Consider the following 15,554-nt stretch of genomic DNA (forward strand, 5'->3'; position numbering starts at 1 on the left):
TGGTGGCTGAGGCCTCCCGGGAAGTGGTGTCCGCCCTGAAGGGGTCTTCCCTGCGCCGGACCTCTGAGAGGGCCCGCTCCTCGTCTCCTCATGCTTCACGCTCTCACAAGCGTACTAGGGGTGCCTCGTCTGACTCTTCCATTGAGTCTTCAGATAGACGTAGGCGTTCCCCTCGTGGGCACGTAGGCGTGTCTTCTGGGCACGAACGTCGCTCTTCCAGAGCACGTTCTCGGAATCGCCGCTCTGCCACGCCAGAGCTGCGTACCCGGTCAGGGTCGCCCCCCCCCCCCCTCCAGGACTGCCTCTACTCATTCACTTCCCCTGGAGAACTGGTGGACGAGGCTTCCGAGCTGGCATCTGACTCAGAGGACCGCTCGGACTCAATTGCAACGGTGAACTCATTGGTGACAGCCATAAGAGAAACCTTTCACCTAGAGGACCCAGGATCTTCGGATGTGTATCCTGAAGTATCCTTTCGTCATGCTAAGCCAGCACCTCAAAGGTTCAGCTCTCACGCTGACTTTGACGACATTCTGGAATCTGCATGGAAACATCCAGACAAGAGGTTCCCCGGAATCAAGACAATCCAAGAACGTTATCCATTTGTCAAGGACTTTGTCTCTAAGGTGGTTTCCCCTCCCTCAGTGGATCCACCAATCTCCCGGATCTCTAGGGCGACTACGCTGCCTCTGGCAGTTGCCGCTGCCTTCAAGGATCCCACGGACAAGAAGGTAGAATCCTTAGCGAAGTTTGCTTCTGAAGCAGTTGGCTCTTCTCTTCTTCCCATCTTCGTCTCGACATGGGTGTCCAAGGCCCTGTCAGAGTGGTGCCAAAAGCTCCATCAGGATATCTTAGCGGGATCCCCCCCCCCCCCCCCCCCCGAGGATCTATCTGCTCTGGCTATCCAATGCTCTAAAGCTGGGGACTTTCTGTGCGCAGCTTCCACGCAGTCAGCCCGTTGTTCTGCCTTTGCGGTGGGTCACCTAGCGGCTCTCTGCCGCTTAATGTGGCTTAAAGCTTGGAATGCGGATGCCGCTTCCAAAAGGTCTCTCACTGAGCTTCCCTTTACGGGTGGCCGTCTTTTTGCCGAACACCTCGATGAGATTATCTCCGAGGCAACGGGAGGTAAGAGTTCCTTCTTAGCTCAAAATAAGGCTCGCCCTTCTTCCCAATGGAAGTCCTTTTGCCTTTCGGTTATTTCGGACCTCTGGTTCCAGCTAAGGGTCCGGGCAGGCGCCCTCGCGGGACAAGAAGGCACGCCCGGCTTGGAAGTCGGACTCCAACCGGTCCGGCCCCTTTGCGCCCAAATTGGGCAACCGCAAGCCCACTTCTGCATGAAGTGAGGCCCTCACCCACGGTTTCTTTCGGGTGGGAGGTCGTCTCTTGTTTTCCGAGACATCTGGACTTCACACATTCAGGACTCTGGGGTCAGGGATATGGTGTCCAACGGTTACTGGATCGAATTCGCCTCCCTTCCGAGGGATCACTTTTTTCAATCCCGGGCCCCCCGGTCTCCTTCTCTGGCGAAGCAATTTCAAGCGGCTCTCCAGTCTCTTCTTCTCCAGAGGGTTATCGTCCCTGTTCCTCCAGGGGAACGTTTTCGGGTTTCTATTCAAATTTTTTTGTGGTCCCCAAGATGGACGGTTCTGTTCGACCAATCCAACCGTCGCCTTCTCATCCACCACTTCAGAATGGAATCTCTCCGTTCGGTGGTGGCGTTCCTGGAACAAGGGGAGTTCCCTTCATCGGCAGACATCAAGGATGCCTACCTCCATGTGCCAATATTTCCGGGCCATCATCGGTACCTCCGCTTGCGGTTCCGCAGGGGCACTTTCAATTCGTAGCTCTCCCCTTTGGTTTGGCCACGGCTCCTCGGGTCCTTACAAAGATCCTTGCGCCAGTGTTGGGCCTGTTTGGTCGAAGGGAATCTCGGTGATATCTTATCTGGACGACCGTCTCATCAAGGCTCCGACCAGAGCCCAGTCTCTGGAGAATCTGGACGTCACTCTCCACTCTCAGACTCGCTTCGGGTGGATGGTCAACCGGGACAAGTCAGTCTTCTGTCCTACCCAGTCTCTAACCTTCCTGGGATTTCGATTCGACAGCCTCTGCCGCATTTGTCTTCCGCCGGACAAACGTCTGGTGCTCTGGTCGGGGGTCCGCTCCCTTCGGAACCCAGGTATCAGTCTCCATCTGCACAGTATGGATGTCCTGGGTCGGGTGGTGGGAACTATGGAGGCCGTACCCTTTGCCCAGTTTCATTACGGCCCCCTTCAACTGGCGATTCTCTCTCGATGGAACAGGTCTCCTCTGTCCCTCAATCATCAGATTGTTCTCCCTCGCAGGGTCCGTCAGTCTCTGCTCTGGTGGCTCCGCTCCCCCCTTCTTCTCCAAGGGCGATCTTTTCTTCCCCTTCTCTGGCAGGTTGTTAGAATGGTTGCCAGCCTGTCGGGCTGGGGTGGCGTGTTCAGGGATTGGACGGTCTAGGGACTCTGGTCTCCCCTGGAGACCCTTTTTCCGATAAACATATTGGAATTACGGGCGATTCTTCTTTGTCTTCTTCATTGGGAGTCCCGTCTTCAGTCTCGTCCTCTCCGCGTTTAGTCGGACAACGCCACGTCCGTGGCGTACATAATCGACAGGGCGGTGCTCGCAGGTCGGCAGCCATGGCAGAGGTGACCAAGATTCTCACCTGGGCGGAGAGTAAGGTTCCGGTCATTTCAGCGTTTCACATTCCGAGAGTGTTCAACTGGGAAGCGGAGTTCCTCAGTCGGTCCTCCCCCGACCCCGGCAAGTGGTCTCTTCATCCGGAGGTCTTCACGCAGCTCTGCGACCTCTGGGGCATTCCGGAGGTGGACCTCTTCGCGTTCCGGCACAATCGGAAGATCCTTCCATTTGTGTCCAAGTTCCGGGACCCTGAGGAAGCTCAAGGCAGAGGACGTCCTCGCTTTCTGGTAGCTCCAGATTGGCCCCGAAGGTTGTGGTACACCGACGTAGTCAGGCTCCTGGACGACGCTCCTCTGTGCCTTCCGCTCCGCCCGGTCCTACTCTCTCGGGTCCTCTTGCCACCCCAATTTACAGTCGCTGCATCTGTTGGCGTGGCGGTTGACACCGCGGTTTTGAGGGCCCGCGGGTTCTCTTCCCAAGTCATTCACACCATGCTCTAGGCTCGTAAGCCCTCCTCCGCACAAATTTACTACCGTACTTGGCGGTTTTATTTTCGTTGGTGTGAAGCTCAGGACTTCTCCCCGGTGACCTTCTCGGTTCCCCGTCTTCTCTCCTTTTTTTGCAGTCGGGGTTGGAACTGGGGTTGTCTCTCAGTTCCCTTAAAGGTCAGGTTTCGGCCCCTGGTTTCTATTTCTCATGTCCGGACCTTCATGCAAGGAGTGGCGCACGCTGTTCCTCCTTATCGGTCACCTTCTCGCCCTTGGAACTTGAACTTGGTTCTGAGTGCCCTCCAGGGTGAACCCTTTGAGCCCCTTAGAGAGGTGTCTCTCCGCCTCCTTTCTTGGAAAGTGGCGTTTCTTGTTGCTATCACCTCCATCCGGAGGGTGTCTGAACTGGGGACAGCCCAGATCATCTTGAGGGCTAGGAGTGAGGTCGCAGAGCTGCGATCTCCTCCTATCCCCTGCCATTGGTCAGAACTGATTCTGACCAATGGCAGAGCAGGACAGTGGGTTGCCATGGCAACCCCCCGTTCTGCCCTCCCCTGGATGTCGAGGGGATCGTGGGAAGAAGATGGAGGCTGGTACCTGCAGGAGAAGATGCCTGGAGATCCCAATCATCGCTGGAGACTGGTGGATCCTGGGTCAGGTAGGGAAACTACAGTGGGGGGGGGGGGGTGAATTGAAAGTGAAAGTAAAGTGATCTTTACTATGGCAACCACTAGGAAGGCCCAAACAGTAGCCCTCCAGATGTTGCCAAACTACAACTCTCAGCATGCCTAGACTGCCCAGGCATGCTGGGAGTTGTAGTTCCGTAACATTGGTCCCTTCAGATTTAGCAATTTTCATGAATTTTTTGAAAATTGTTGCTCTACTTTGAAGCCCTCTAATTTTTTCAAAAAGCAAAAATATGTCCATTTTATGATGCCAACATAAAGTGGACATATTGTATTTATGAATAAAAATAACATTTATTGTGAATATCCATTTTCCTTAAAAGCAGAGAGCTTCAAAGTTAGAAAAATGCTAAATTTTCATGAAATTTGGGGATTTTTCACCAAAAAAGGATGCAAGTAACGCCGAAAAGTTACCACCAAAATAAAGTAGAATATGTCACGAAAAAACAGTCTCAGAATCAGAATATTCGGTAAAAGCCTTTTCGCATTATTAATTCGTAAAGCGACGGTGGTCAGAATTGCGAAAAAGGGCTGCGTCCTTAAGGGGTTAATAAGGGGTGCAGTGAGCGTTTATACCCCACTGACATTTGACAGATCTTTGGAACAGTGGGCTGTGCAAATGAAAAATTACATTTTTCATTTTTACAGATGACTGTTCAAAAAATCTGTGGGGCGCAAATGCTCACTGCACCCCTTGTTACATTCCGTGAGGGGTCACATGCGGGTGTTTTTTAAAATTTTTTTTGCTTTCATGTCAGAACCGCTGTAACGATCAGCCACCCCTGTGCAAATCACCAATTTAGGCCTCAAATGTGCATGGCGCTCTCTCACTCCTGAGCCTTGTTGTGCGCCCGCAGAGCATTTTATGTCCACATATGGGGTATTTCCATACTAAGAAGAAATTTCGTTAGAAATTTTGGGGTCTTCTTCTCCTTTTACCTCTTGTGAAAATGAAAAGTATGGGGCAACACCAGCATGTTAGTGTAAAAATGTTACTTTACCTTTTCATAAGGGGTAAAAGGAGAAATATCCCCCCAAAATGTGTAACACTATTTCTCCTGAGTACGGAAATACCCCATATGTGGCCCTAAACTGTTGCCTTGAAATACGACAGGGCTCTGAAGTGAGAGAGCGCCATTAGCATTTGAGTCCTAAATAAGGAATTTGCAATAGGGGCAGACCCGGTTACAAGGATGGGGCTTGTCTCTACCAAAACCCTACTGCAGTGTTTCCCAAACAGGGTGCCTCCAGCTGTTGCAAGACTCCCAGCCTGCCAGGACAGTGTATGGATGTCTGGCAATATTGGGAGTTGTGGTTTTGCAACAGCTGGAGGCTCCGTGTAGGAAACACTGCCGTATGAGACGTTTTCCATTTTTATTTGGGGGGGGGGGGAGGGGGCGAGTAAAGGGGTGTATATGTAGTGTTTAACTTTTTATTATTTGTTAGTGTAGTGTAGTGTTTTTAGGGTACATTCACACAGGTGGGGGTTCACAGTAAGTTTTCCGCTGGGAGTTTGAGCTGCGGCGAAAAATTTGCCGCAGCTCAAACTTGTAGAAGGAAACCCATTTTAAACCCGCCTGTGTGAATGTACCCTGTACATTCACATAGGGGGGCACCCCAAACCTTCAGCTGTGTCAAAATGACAACTCCCAGAATGCACTGACAGACCGTACATGCTCGGAGTTGTAGTTTTACAACAGCTGTAGGCATACTGGTAGGGAACCACTGAGTTAGAAAACAGACTCTAGCTCAGTGATTCTGAGCCATGTGCCTCCAGCTGTTGCAAAACTACAACTCCCAGCATGTACGGTCTGTCAGTGCATTCTGGGAGTTTTAGTTTTGCAACAGCTGGAGGCACACGGCTCAGAATCACTGAGTTAGGAAACAGACTCTAGCTCAGTGTTTCCCAACCAGTGTGCCTACAGGTGTTGCAAAACTACAATTCCCAGCATGCCCAGACAGTCAGGGATGCTGGGCATGTAGTTCTGCAATATCAGATGTTGCAGAACTACAACTCCCAGCATACCTGGACAGTCTGGCCATGCTAGGAGTTGTAATTATGCAACAACTGGGGAAGAACAGTTTGGAGACCGCTAAGCAGACTGTCCAGGCATGCTGGGAGTTGTAGTTCTGCAACATCTGAAGGGCCAGATATTGCAGAACTACAGGCCCAGCATCCCTGACTGTCTGGCCATGCTGGGAATTGTACTTTTGCAACATCTGGAGGGCTATAGTTTGGAGACCACCGTATAGTGGTCTCCAAACTGTGCCACTTCAGATGTTGCAAAAGTACAACTCCCAGCATGCCCAGACAGTCAGTGCATCCTGAAAGTTGTAGTTTTGCAACATCTGGAGGACCACAGTTTAGAGACCACCACAGAGTGGTCTCCAAACTGTGACCCTCCAGATGTTGCAAAACTACAAATCCCAGCATGCCCAGACATCCTTTGGCTGTGTGGGCATGCTGGAAGTTTTTTTTTCCAGATTTTAGAAGGCCACAATGAAGATCACGTTGCTGCAGTCTCCTCCACACTGCACTTTCTGACCTACCTTCTCCTGCTGCCGCCGCTGCTCCGGGGTGCCCACTTCGCCGCCCGTGTTCCCCCCGCTCTGCCCCGACTTCGATCAGTGGGCAGAGTGGGGTAGATGAATTCTAACCCCCCGCCCCCCTCCTGCCATTGGTCGTCAGCCTGACCGACCAATGGCAGGGGATAGGAGGAGGTGGCAATACTGCCACCTCGCACCTATCCTTTAGGATGGTTGGAGCTGTTAACTTGAGTTAACTCCCTTGCGTCCCGTCACTTAAGGACGGAGGGCGTATCCATTTCCGATCACTACCGCTCGCCGGGCGGTGATCGGACCGGGATGACTGCTGATATCTATCAGCAGGAATCCCGTGGCAATGCCTAGGGGGGTCCTGAGATGTCGGCGATCGCAGCAAATCGCTGGTCAATTCAGACCAGCGATTTGCCCGCGATCGGGGCCATTTGGGTCACTGATGACCCGATCGCCCGGAAAATAAGAATGATCGGAGCTGTCAGAGACAGCTCCGACCATCCTAAAGGATAGGAGCGAGGTGGCAGTGTTGCTCGTTACAGAGCGGGGGAACACGGGCGGCGAGGGGGGGAACATGGCCCAACTTACCCGGACCGGTGGAGGCGGCATTGCATCATCCTGGAGGAGCGGCGTCATCATCGGAGCGGCGGTCGGAAAGTGCGGCGGAGAAGGCTGCAGTGAAGATCGCGGTAAGTGATCTTCACTGTGGCCTTCTAAAAGCTGCAAAACTACAACTCCCAGAATGCCCACACAGCCAAAGGCTGGATGGGCATGCTGGGAGTTGTAGTTTTGCAACATCTGGAGGGTCACAGTTTGGTGACCACTGTATAATGGTCTCTAAACTGTGGTCCTCCAGATGTTGCAAAACTACAACTTTCAGCATGCACTGACTGTCTGGGCATGCTGGGAGTTGTAGTTTTGCAACATCTGAAGAGGCACAGTTTGGAGACCACTATAAGGTGGTCTCTAAACTGTAGCCCTCCAGTTGTTGCAAAACTACAATTCCCAGCATGGCCAGACAGTCAGGGATGCTGGGCATGTAGTTCTGCAATATCTGGCCCTTCATATGTTGCAGAACTACAACTCCCAGCATGCCTGGACAGTCTGGGCATGCTTGGAGTTGTAGTTTTGCAACATCTGGAGGGCTACAGTTTGGAGACCACTACTTAGTGGTCTCCAAACTGTTCTTCCCCAGTTGTTGCATAGCTACAACTCCTAGCATTCCCAGACTGTCCAGGCATGCTGGGAGTTGTAGTTCTACAACATCTGAAGGGCCAGATATTGCAGAACTACATGCCCAGCATCCCTGACTGTCTGGCCATGCTGGGAATTGTACTTTTGCAACATCTGGAGGGCTACAGTTTGGAGACCACCGTATAGTGCTCTCCAAACTGTACCACTTCAGATGTTGCAAAAGTACAACTCCCAGCATGCCCAGACAGTCAGTGCATGCTGAAAGTTGTAGTTTTGCAACATCTGGAGGACCACAGTTTAGAGACCACTACAGAGTGGTCTCCAAACTGTGACCCTCCAGATGTTGCAAAACTATAACTCCCAGCATGCCTAGACAGCCATTGGCTGTGTGGGCATGCTGGGAGTTGTAGTTTTGCAGATTTTAGAAGGCCACAGTGAAGATCACTTCGCTGCAGCCTCCTCCACACTGCACTTTCTGGCCTACCTTCTCCTGCTGCCCAACTTTTCCTTTTCATAGGGGTAAAAGGAGAAAATGCCCCCCAAATTTTTTACGCAATTTCTCCCGAGTACGGAGATACCCCATTTGTGGCCCTAAACTGTTTCCTTGAAACACGACAGGGCTCCGAAGTGAGAGAGCTGTATGCACATTTGAGGACTAAGTTAGGGATTGCATAGGGGTGGACATAGGGGTATTCTACGCCAGTGATTCCCAAACAGGGTGCCTCCAGCTGTTGTTAAACTCCCAGCATGCCTAGACAGTCAGTGCCTCTGCGGAAATGCTGGGAGTTGTTGTTTTGCAACAGCTGGAGGCTCTGTTTTGCAAACACTGCCGTTTTTAATTGTTATTGGGGGGGGGGGGGGCAGTGTAAGGTGGTGTATATGTAGTGTTTTACCCTTTATTATGTGTTAGTGTAGTGTAGTGTTTTTAGGGTACATTCACACGGGGGGTCTACGGTGAGTTTCCCGCTAGGAGTTTGCGCTGCGGCAGAAAATTTGCCACAGCTCAAACTTGAAACAGGAAACTCACTGCACCCTGTACATTCACATGGGGGGCAAACATCCAGCTGTTGCAAAACTACAACTCCCAACATGTACTGACAGACTGTGCATGCTGGGAGTTGTACTTTTGCAACAGCTGGAGGCACACTGGTTGGAAACCTTCAGTATTTTCCAACCAGTGTGCCTCCAGCTGTTGCAAAACTGCAACTCCCAGAATTTACTGATCGCCGAAGGGCATGCTGGGAGATGTAGTTATGCAACAGCTGGAGGAACGCAACTACAACTCTCAGCATGGCGAGAAAGCCATTTGCTGTTCCTGCATGCTGGGAGATGTAGTTTTGCAAGATTTAGAGGGCCACGGTTTAGAAGGACATAAGCGCTTCCTTCACTCTGAAGAAGTGTACTCAGGCTAATATGTCTCGGGGTACACAGTCCGCACGATACTTATGACGTGGGACCCTGTGAGCCCGGTCCACCTCCAAATCTCTTTCAGAGCAATCTGGTAGAGCGGTTTTGATCAGTGATTGAACATAAGCAGGGATATCCTGCGGTGATACAGTCTCGGGCACCCCCTGAGTTTGATATTATTCCTCCTGCTCCTATCTTCAAAGTCGGCCATCTTAGCTTTTAAAAATGTGACCTCATCTTCCATCAGATTGTGCACATCTATTAAAGAGTTGTGGGAATCCTCAAAGTCTCCAAATTTCCCCTTCATATGATCAATTCTTCCTCTAAGCTCTGAGATTTCCTTATGGAGGGGGTTAATTAAAGCCTGCATGGCTGCGAACATGGAGCGATTCTGAAGCAGGAGCATGTCCTTCATAGCTGTATCAGTCAGAGGGACATCAGACACTTACAGTGTTAGCAAGGTTGGTCCCCCAAGCTCTCTGTAGCAGCCTGAGCGAAGGAAACAGGGGAAGATGGGGAGTTAATGTCCTCCTCCAGGCGCTGCCTCTCCTTGAGCGAGCTCCGGGAAGGGGACGAGGCTGATGAGCGTGGTGAGGTGGTGAAAGGGAGCATGTCTCCACTTACCGCCGAGTCCACCTTCTTTGCAGCTGGAGAGCGGCACTGGTCATGGCAGCCAGAAAGTAGGGAGTCGTCTGCTGTTTCCACCGGCAGAGCGGGGACAGAGTTAGATCTGTGGAGGGTCTGAGCAGACGAATGGTGAACCAGGAGAGGACACGCGGCCAGGAGACACACCGCAGCCCCTCCGGCGGCCATCCTGGGGATCCTCCTGGTGCTTGGTGAAGTAAAATTTCGATAGTTTAGCCTGCTGTGCAGACTTCTTTCGCGTGGTAGGCATGTGAGGGAACGTTCCGACACCCGAGGGTGTTAAAATTAGCTTGCTGGATGCTATATTGGTCGCTGTAGGAGCTGGAGCTCAGAGCTCACACGTGTCCCCCTAGACACCTTAACTTTATTCTGTAGGTCCATAAGATTAAAATGATACCCTACTTATATAGGTTTGATTTTGTATTATACGTTTTATACGTTTAAAATTGTCATCTTCTGACCCCTATAACTTTTTTATTTTTCTGCCAATGGGGCGGTATGAGGGCTCATTTTTTGCACCGTGATCTGAAGTTTTTATTGGTTCCATTATTTTGATCAGAAGTTTTGGTCGCTTTTTATTCATTTATTTTATGGCATAAAAAGTTGAATGTCTTTTGCGTGTACGCCATTGACCGTGCGGTTTAATTAATTATATATTTTTATAGTTTGGACATTTACGCACGCGGCAATACCACATATGTTTATATTTATTTTTATTTACATGTTTTTTGGGAAAAGGGGAGTGATTTGAACTTTTATTCGGGAAGGGGTTAAATCACATATATTAACTCTTTTTTTTACACTTTTTTTGCAATGTTATAGCCCCTATAGGGGGCTATAAAATGCTGTACATTGATTGCCAGCATTGTTCAATGCAAAGCCATAGCATTGCATTGATCAGTGTTATCGGCGGTCGATTGCTCAAGCCTGTATCTTAGGCTTGGAGCAATCAATCGCCGATCAGACGCGCCAAAGGCAGGTAACAGACCCTCCGCTCGCGTCCTAGCTGATCAGGACATCGCGGTTTCACTGGGATGGTCCCGATCAGCCTGACCGAGCTGCCGGGAATACATTTTTTTACAGTTTAGACACAGCGATCCACTTTGAACGCTGCATCTAAAGGGTTAATAGCGCGTGTCACCGCGATCAGTGATGTGTGCTATTAGCCCCAGCGACTATTAGACCCCGGGATGGACCCGATATGACGCAGGGTCACCACATGACTGCGCATTATATCGCGAGACTCAGGACATACAGAACCCCAAGAGGTTAAAAATCAGACAATGTGATTTTATGTTTTTTTTTTTTCTCATTATGTCTCTCATAGTTGAGGTATACCTATGATGAAAATTACAGGCCTCTGTCATCTTTTTAAGTGGGAAAACTTGCACAATTGGTGGCTGACTAAATACTTATTTTCCCCACTGTATGTTGTTTACCTCAAACTGCCAGCTGGTTAATTCATGAAAAGGAGCGACCAATCAAGAGACAGTTCGAGCCTGACGTCATCTTCTGTAGTGGAGAGAGATGTTTACTGTTTATTTAGTCATATGGTCTAGAGGTGACCAATGGCAAATTCCCGGGGGTGGGTTTGAAGGGAACCTCGGCCAATCACTGTATTTTCATTCATTCCAAATAGCAATAAGTTTGCGCCATGTGTCTGAATATGAAATAATTCTTCTCAGCCAATCAGTGAGGTTTAGCTTGATCGTAGAAGGGCAGTGTTGCTGCAAAGATTTTTCCTGCTACTATTTGCTTCATGTATTACCGACCCCTCTTGAGGAGACCGGTCCAGAATTTGCAGGCTGCAGCCCTAGATCATACTTCTGTACCCCACTATGGAGGGGTGATATGCATGAACCCAAGGTTCACCTCAGGTGAGCACACTACTATTCTAGGGAAATACTGGGGAAATTCCTCACAGAATTACGAGAGGCGCTGTCCTCTATTTTTCTCTTTTACTACCCTTTTTTGGGAGTAGTAACAGAATTGGCATTCTAAAATAGTGAACACTGAAGAAAAAATAGCTCTTGTACAGTATGAAAAGCGAAAAAAATGATCCCTTTTCTGGGGATGATGGTTTGTTTATGTGTAGGCGTGGCTGAAAGTATCCATGCCTGATTCATTTTAGTAAAAGTCAGTTTTTCCACGCTGCTGGCTGACAATCTTGTTCATTTTGGGGTGACCATGCCGCCTGCTGTGCTGAACACTCTCTCCGAAGCTACACTTCAGACAAGACAGAACATTCATGGCAAACTTGGCAAGTTCTGGCCAATGGTCTAATCTGGTGAGACAGAAGTCTACAGAGTCTTGGCTCAAGGGCCCAGATTTGTCAAACTGTGTGAGAGAAAAATAGAGAGGTTTTCCCACAGCAACCAATCACACTGGTTGAGGAAGTGATTTACATTCCTTTTATGATTCATGTCAGGGGAGAATACAGGATTCAGAAACTCCGCCATCATGTGCTCAAACCTCAAGATGCTGCCAATGCTGCTGCTGATGCTCCTTCCTCTTGCTTGGGTAGTGCTGACAGAGTTAGTGGAGCATTGCCTGCATAGTCTCTAAACTAGGACCCTGGCTATGGCTTACTTTCTGTTTGCAGAGATGACATATTGCCACGTTCTCTGCATCAGGTCAGGTAGGGAAGAAATCCACACATCAGAATATCAGACAGGGACTGCACCACCTGACAGTTCCCCTCCTCGGATGCGGATGCGCCCCACGTGACCCTGCTCTAAGAGTGCATTCACACGTACAGTATCTTGCACATATTTGATGCACAGGATTTTAAGCTGCAAACTTAAAGGGGTACTCCGGTGCTTAGACATCTTATCCCCTATCCAAAGGATAGGGGATAAGATGCCTGATCGCAGGAGTCCCGCCGCTGGGGATCCCCGTGATCTTGCACGGGGCACCCCGTTTGTAATCAGTCCCCGGAGCGTGTTCGATCCGGGACTTATTACCGGCAACTACAGGGCGGGCGGCGTGTGACGTCACACGTCCGTGTGATGTCACGCTCCGCCCCTCAATTCAAGCCTAAGGGAGGGGATAGGATAGGGGATAAGATGTCTAAGCACCGGAGAACCCCTTTAAAGGTGTCTTCAGTCAATTAGTTTACACTGAAATCTGCAGCTTCAAATCCTGAAGATAGAATATGCATAGGATACTGTATGTGTGAATACATCATAAGGGTAGGATCATGCGTAACACATGTGAAATACGCTGCAGATGTGTCAATGGCTGTCCCTAGAGTGAACTCCCTATGAGTAATTAGTAAACTGTGCACGCATGCACAGGTTACTCTCAGACATTATGGTCGCTCTTGTCCAAGCTCAGGAAGCAGGGGGAGCGGCATGCACATGCAGTTTACTACAGAATCGCAGATCCCTGACCCAGAGTTGTAACTAGTAGCTTCTGGGCCCGATGCAAAATCTGCAACATGGCCCCATGTGCCAAATATAATACTGGTCTGTTATGGGAAAGATGTGCTTTGGGGCCCTCTTAGGACAATGGCCCCAATGCAACTGCTACCTCTGCACCCCTTATAGTTTTGCCCCTGATGCACCCTTTAAAGGGAACCAATCATCAGATTTTACCCTATATAACGCTTGGCAAAGCGTAATATAGGGTAAAATCTTTATTTTCACCATTCCCAGGAGACGCTCCTGCCCCCCAGGGATGGTGAAGATATGAAGTTATAAACTAGTCGCCGCCGCCGTAAGTAGTCCCCTGGGCGGGGAGCTCTTCTCACCTACTCCCGTTCTTCGGCCGTCAGCGACGCCCCATCCGCTTGATTGATGGGCAGCGTCATCGCTCTGCTTTGTCTGTTCAGTGAGCGGAACAATGACGCGGCCCATCAATCAAGCGGAGGGGGCATCGCTGCCTGCAGAAGAACGGGAATAGGTGAATGGAGCTCCCCACCCAGGTGACTACTTACAGCCGTGGCGGTGACTAGTTTATAACTTCATATCTTCACCATCCCTGGAGGCAGAAGCGTCCCCCGGGGATGGGGAGGACAACAATTTTACCCTATATAACGTTTTACCAAGCATTATATAGGGTAAAATCTGATGATTGGTTCCCTTTAAATTATAGAGAGGGCGGGTGCAGGGTCATATACAACAGTAACCTCAGCCAAATACAAATCTAAACAATAGGCTGTTAATTAGTTTCGTATGGCCAAATAAGTTCTGCGTTTAAAGTACTAAGGTTACCTGGAAGAACAAATGTGGTCCTAGGAGACCTCAGACTTTAAAGGGGTACTCTGTTGTAAACATCTTATCCCCAATCGAAAGGATCCCCGCGATCTCCAGGCCACAGAGCTTGCAGCTTCCGCGTTTGTGACATCACGCCACGCCCCTTCCATTCTTGTCAATGGGAGGGGGCGTGATGGCTAGTACATAGCCATCACGCCTCCTTCCATAGACGTGAATGGAGGGGGTGTGGCACCCCGCATCGACAGTCATCGGGCACGGAGCAGAGTTGGCTCCGCGATCTAACATCTTATCCCCTATTCTTTGGATAGGAAATAAGATGTTAACAGCAGAGTACCCCTTTAAAAGCTACTTTAATTTGACCAGGCTAAACTAAATCCGTTAGATTCGATTTCAGCTGAGTATAGTGTATTTTTGCTCACTTCTGCTAATAAGGCCTGAGCAATTTACTTTGAGCATTGTACATTTGTAGTAAAGAATTAACTTCTACATTTAGTCTGATCCCTATAGTTGAATATACAGGTGGTGCAGTATGTAGAGTAACATAAACAGCACTTGTTCTGGGAGTGCAAATACAACAGCTGCCCCTTCATAAATCACGACATATTACCCAGCTGCTGACACATTGATTAGATTACTTTGCAGTGACCTTTCATTTAATGGTTAATTTGACTACTGTCCCTGCAGGTTTTAACTCCTGCCTGCCAACAAAGATAGACATGTTTTGTGTACAGTGCGATTTATTTTAAAAAGTAGTGAAGTTATAGAGGCTGTAGAATTAGTAGTTGCAACCAATCCCAACACATATGAGTTTAAACGGCATAAAAGCAATACTGATATTAGTGACTTATCATTGATCAATTATGTAATTGTACTCCACACACACAATACGGTATTTTCTAGTATAAGCAGTTGCTGGTCATTTCAGGGTGTAGCACGTTTGGTGGTCTAGCTTTGAACTAGATCATAGAAGGTTACAGAAACTTCTTTACTTTCAATAAATGTATACCTGCATTCTACAAACACACATTGGCTACATATCATCTGGGTAATACAGTTAAAAAATGCGAAATGTTAATTAATATTCTCAGTTGTTGTTTTTGGGAACATAGAAACTTTTTTTTTTCTTTTTACAGAATGTAATAACAATGTATATAACATCTTCTGAGCATCATCGGAATGTCTTGGAGAAAAAGAAGAGTATTTTTTACTAGAGAAACCATTAGAATAATGCAGTGTTCTTGCTGGATTTAGGTGAAGTGTAACTATAATTATAGCAAATGCTATAGTGACATGTCAGAAGCTTGTATCAGTAGGAGTCACAGTGGCGAGACCCCTACAGATTGCTAGAGTGAAGTGGCTGAAGTGCACAGTTGCACGAGCCCTCTTCATCACCTATAAGGTGGGGTATACAGATTTACAATAGAAATCTATAGAACTTGGGGCAATCCCATGTACCAGAAGTCCCATAAACTTCCATTGTTGTTGTATGCCCCTGCTAGCTAAGTAGAGATGAAGGGGCATAGGGCTTTTAGTTGCCCCTTCATTTTAGCGATCATTGGGGGTCACATCACAATATAAACTTTTGATATGTCACTATGACTTCAGAATTTTTTTTACAATTATAGTTACACTTTAACAGACAATAGTAACACCATTGTTTACCATGTGTAACAAAGTTGCTTATACACAAGACA

At 48.8% G+C, this 15,554-nt stretch overlaps 1 protein-coding gene across 6 annotated transcripts in view; it reads left to right on the forward strand.

Annotated features, from left to right (window-relative positions):
* FAM217B (family with sequence similarity 217 member B) overlaps positions 1-15,554 on the forward strand; it is a 43,068-nt gene that overhangs the window by 4,335 nt on the left and 23,179 nt on the right. Inside the window, exon 2 of one of the 6 annotated variants that reach the window (XM_056548752.1) lies at positions 11,329-11,520. The exons of the other annotated variants lie outside the window; for them this stretch is intronic. The gene's annotated coding sequence lies outside the window, so the exon portion shown is untranslated. The remainder of the gene's footprint in view (positions 1-11,328; positions 11,521-15,554) is intronic. 6 annotated transcript variants of the gene reach the window in all.

This window comes from Hyla sarda, chromosome 12 (assembly GCF_029499605.1).
Source record: "Hyla sarda isolate aHylSar1 chromosome 12, aHylSar1.hap1, whole genome shotgun sequence".
NCBI classification, from domain to species: domain Eukaryota; kingdom Metazoa; phylum Chordata; class Amphibia; order Anura; family Hylidae; genus Hyla; species Hyla sarda.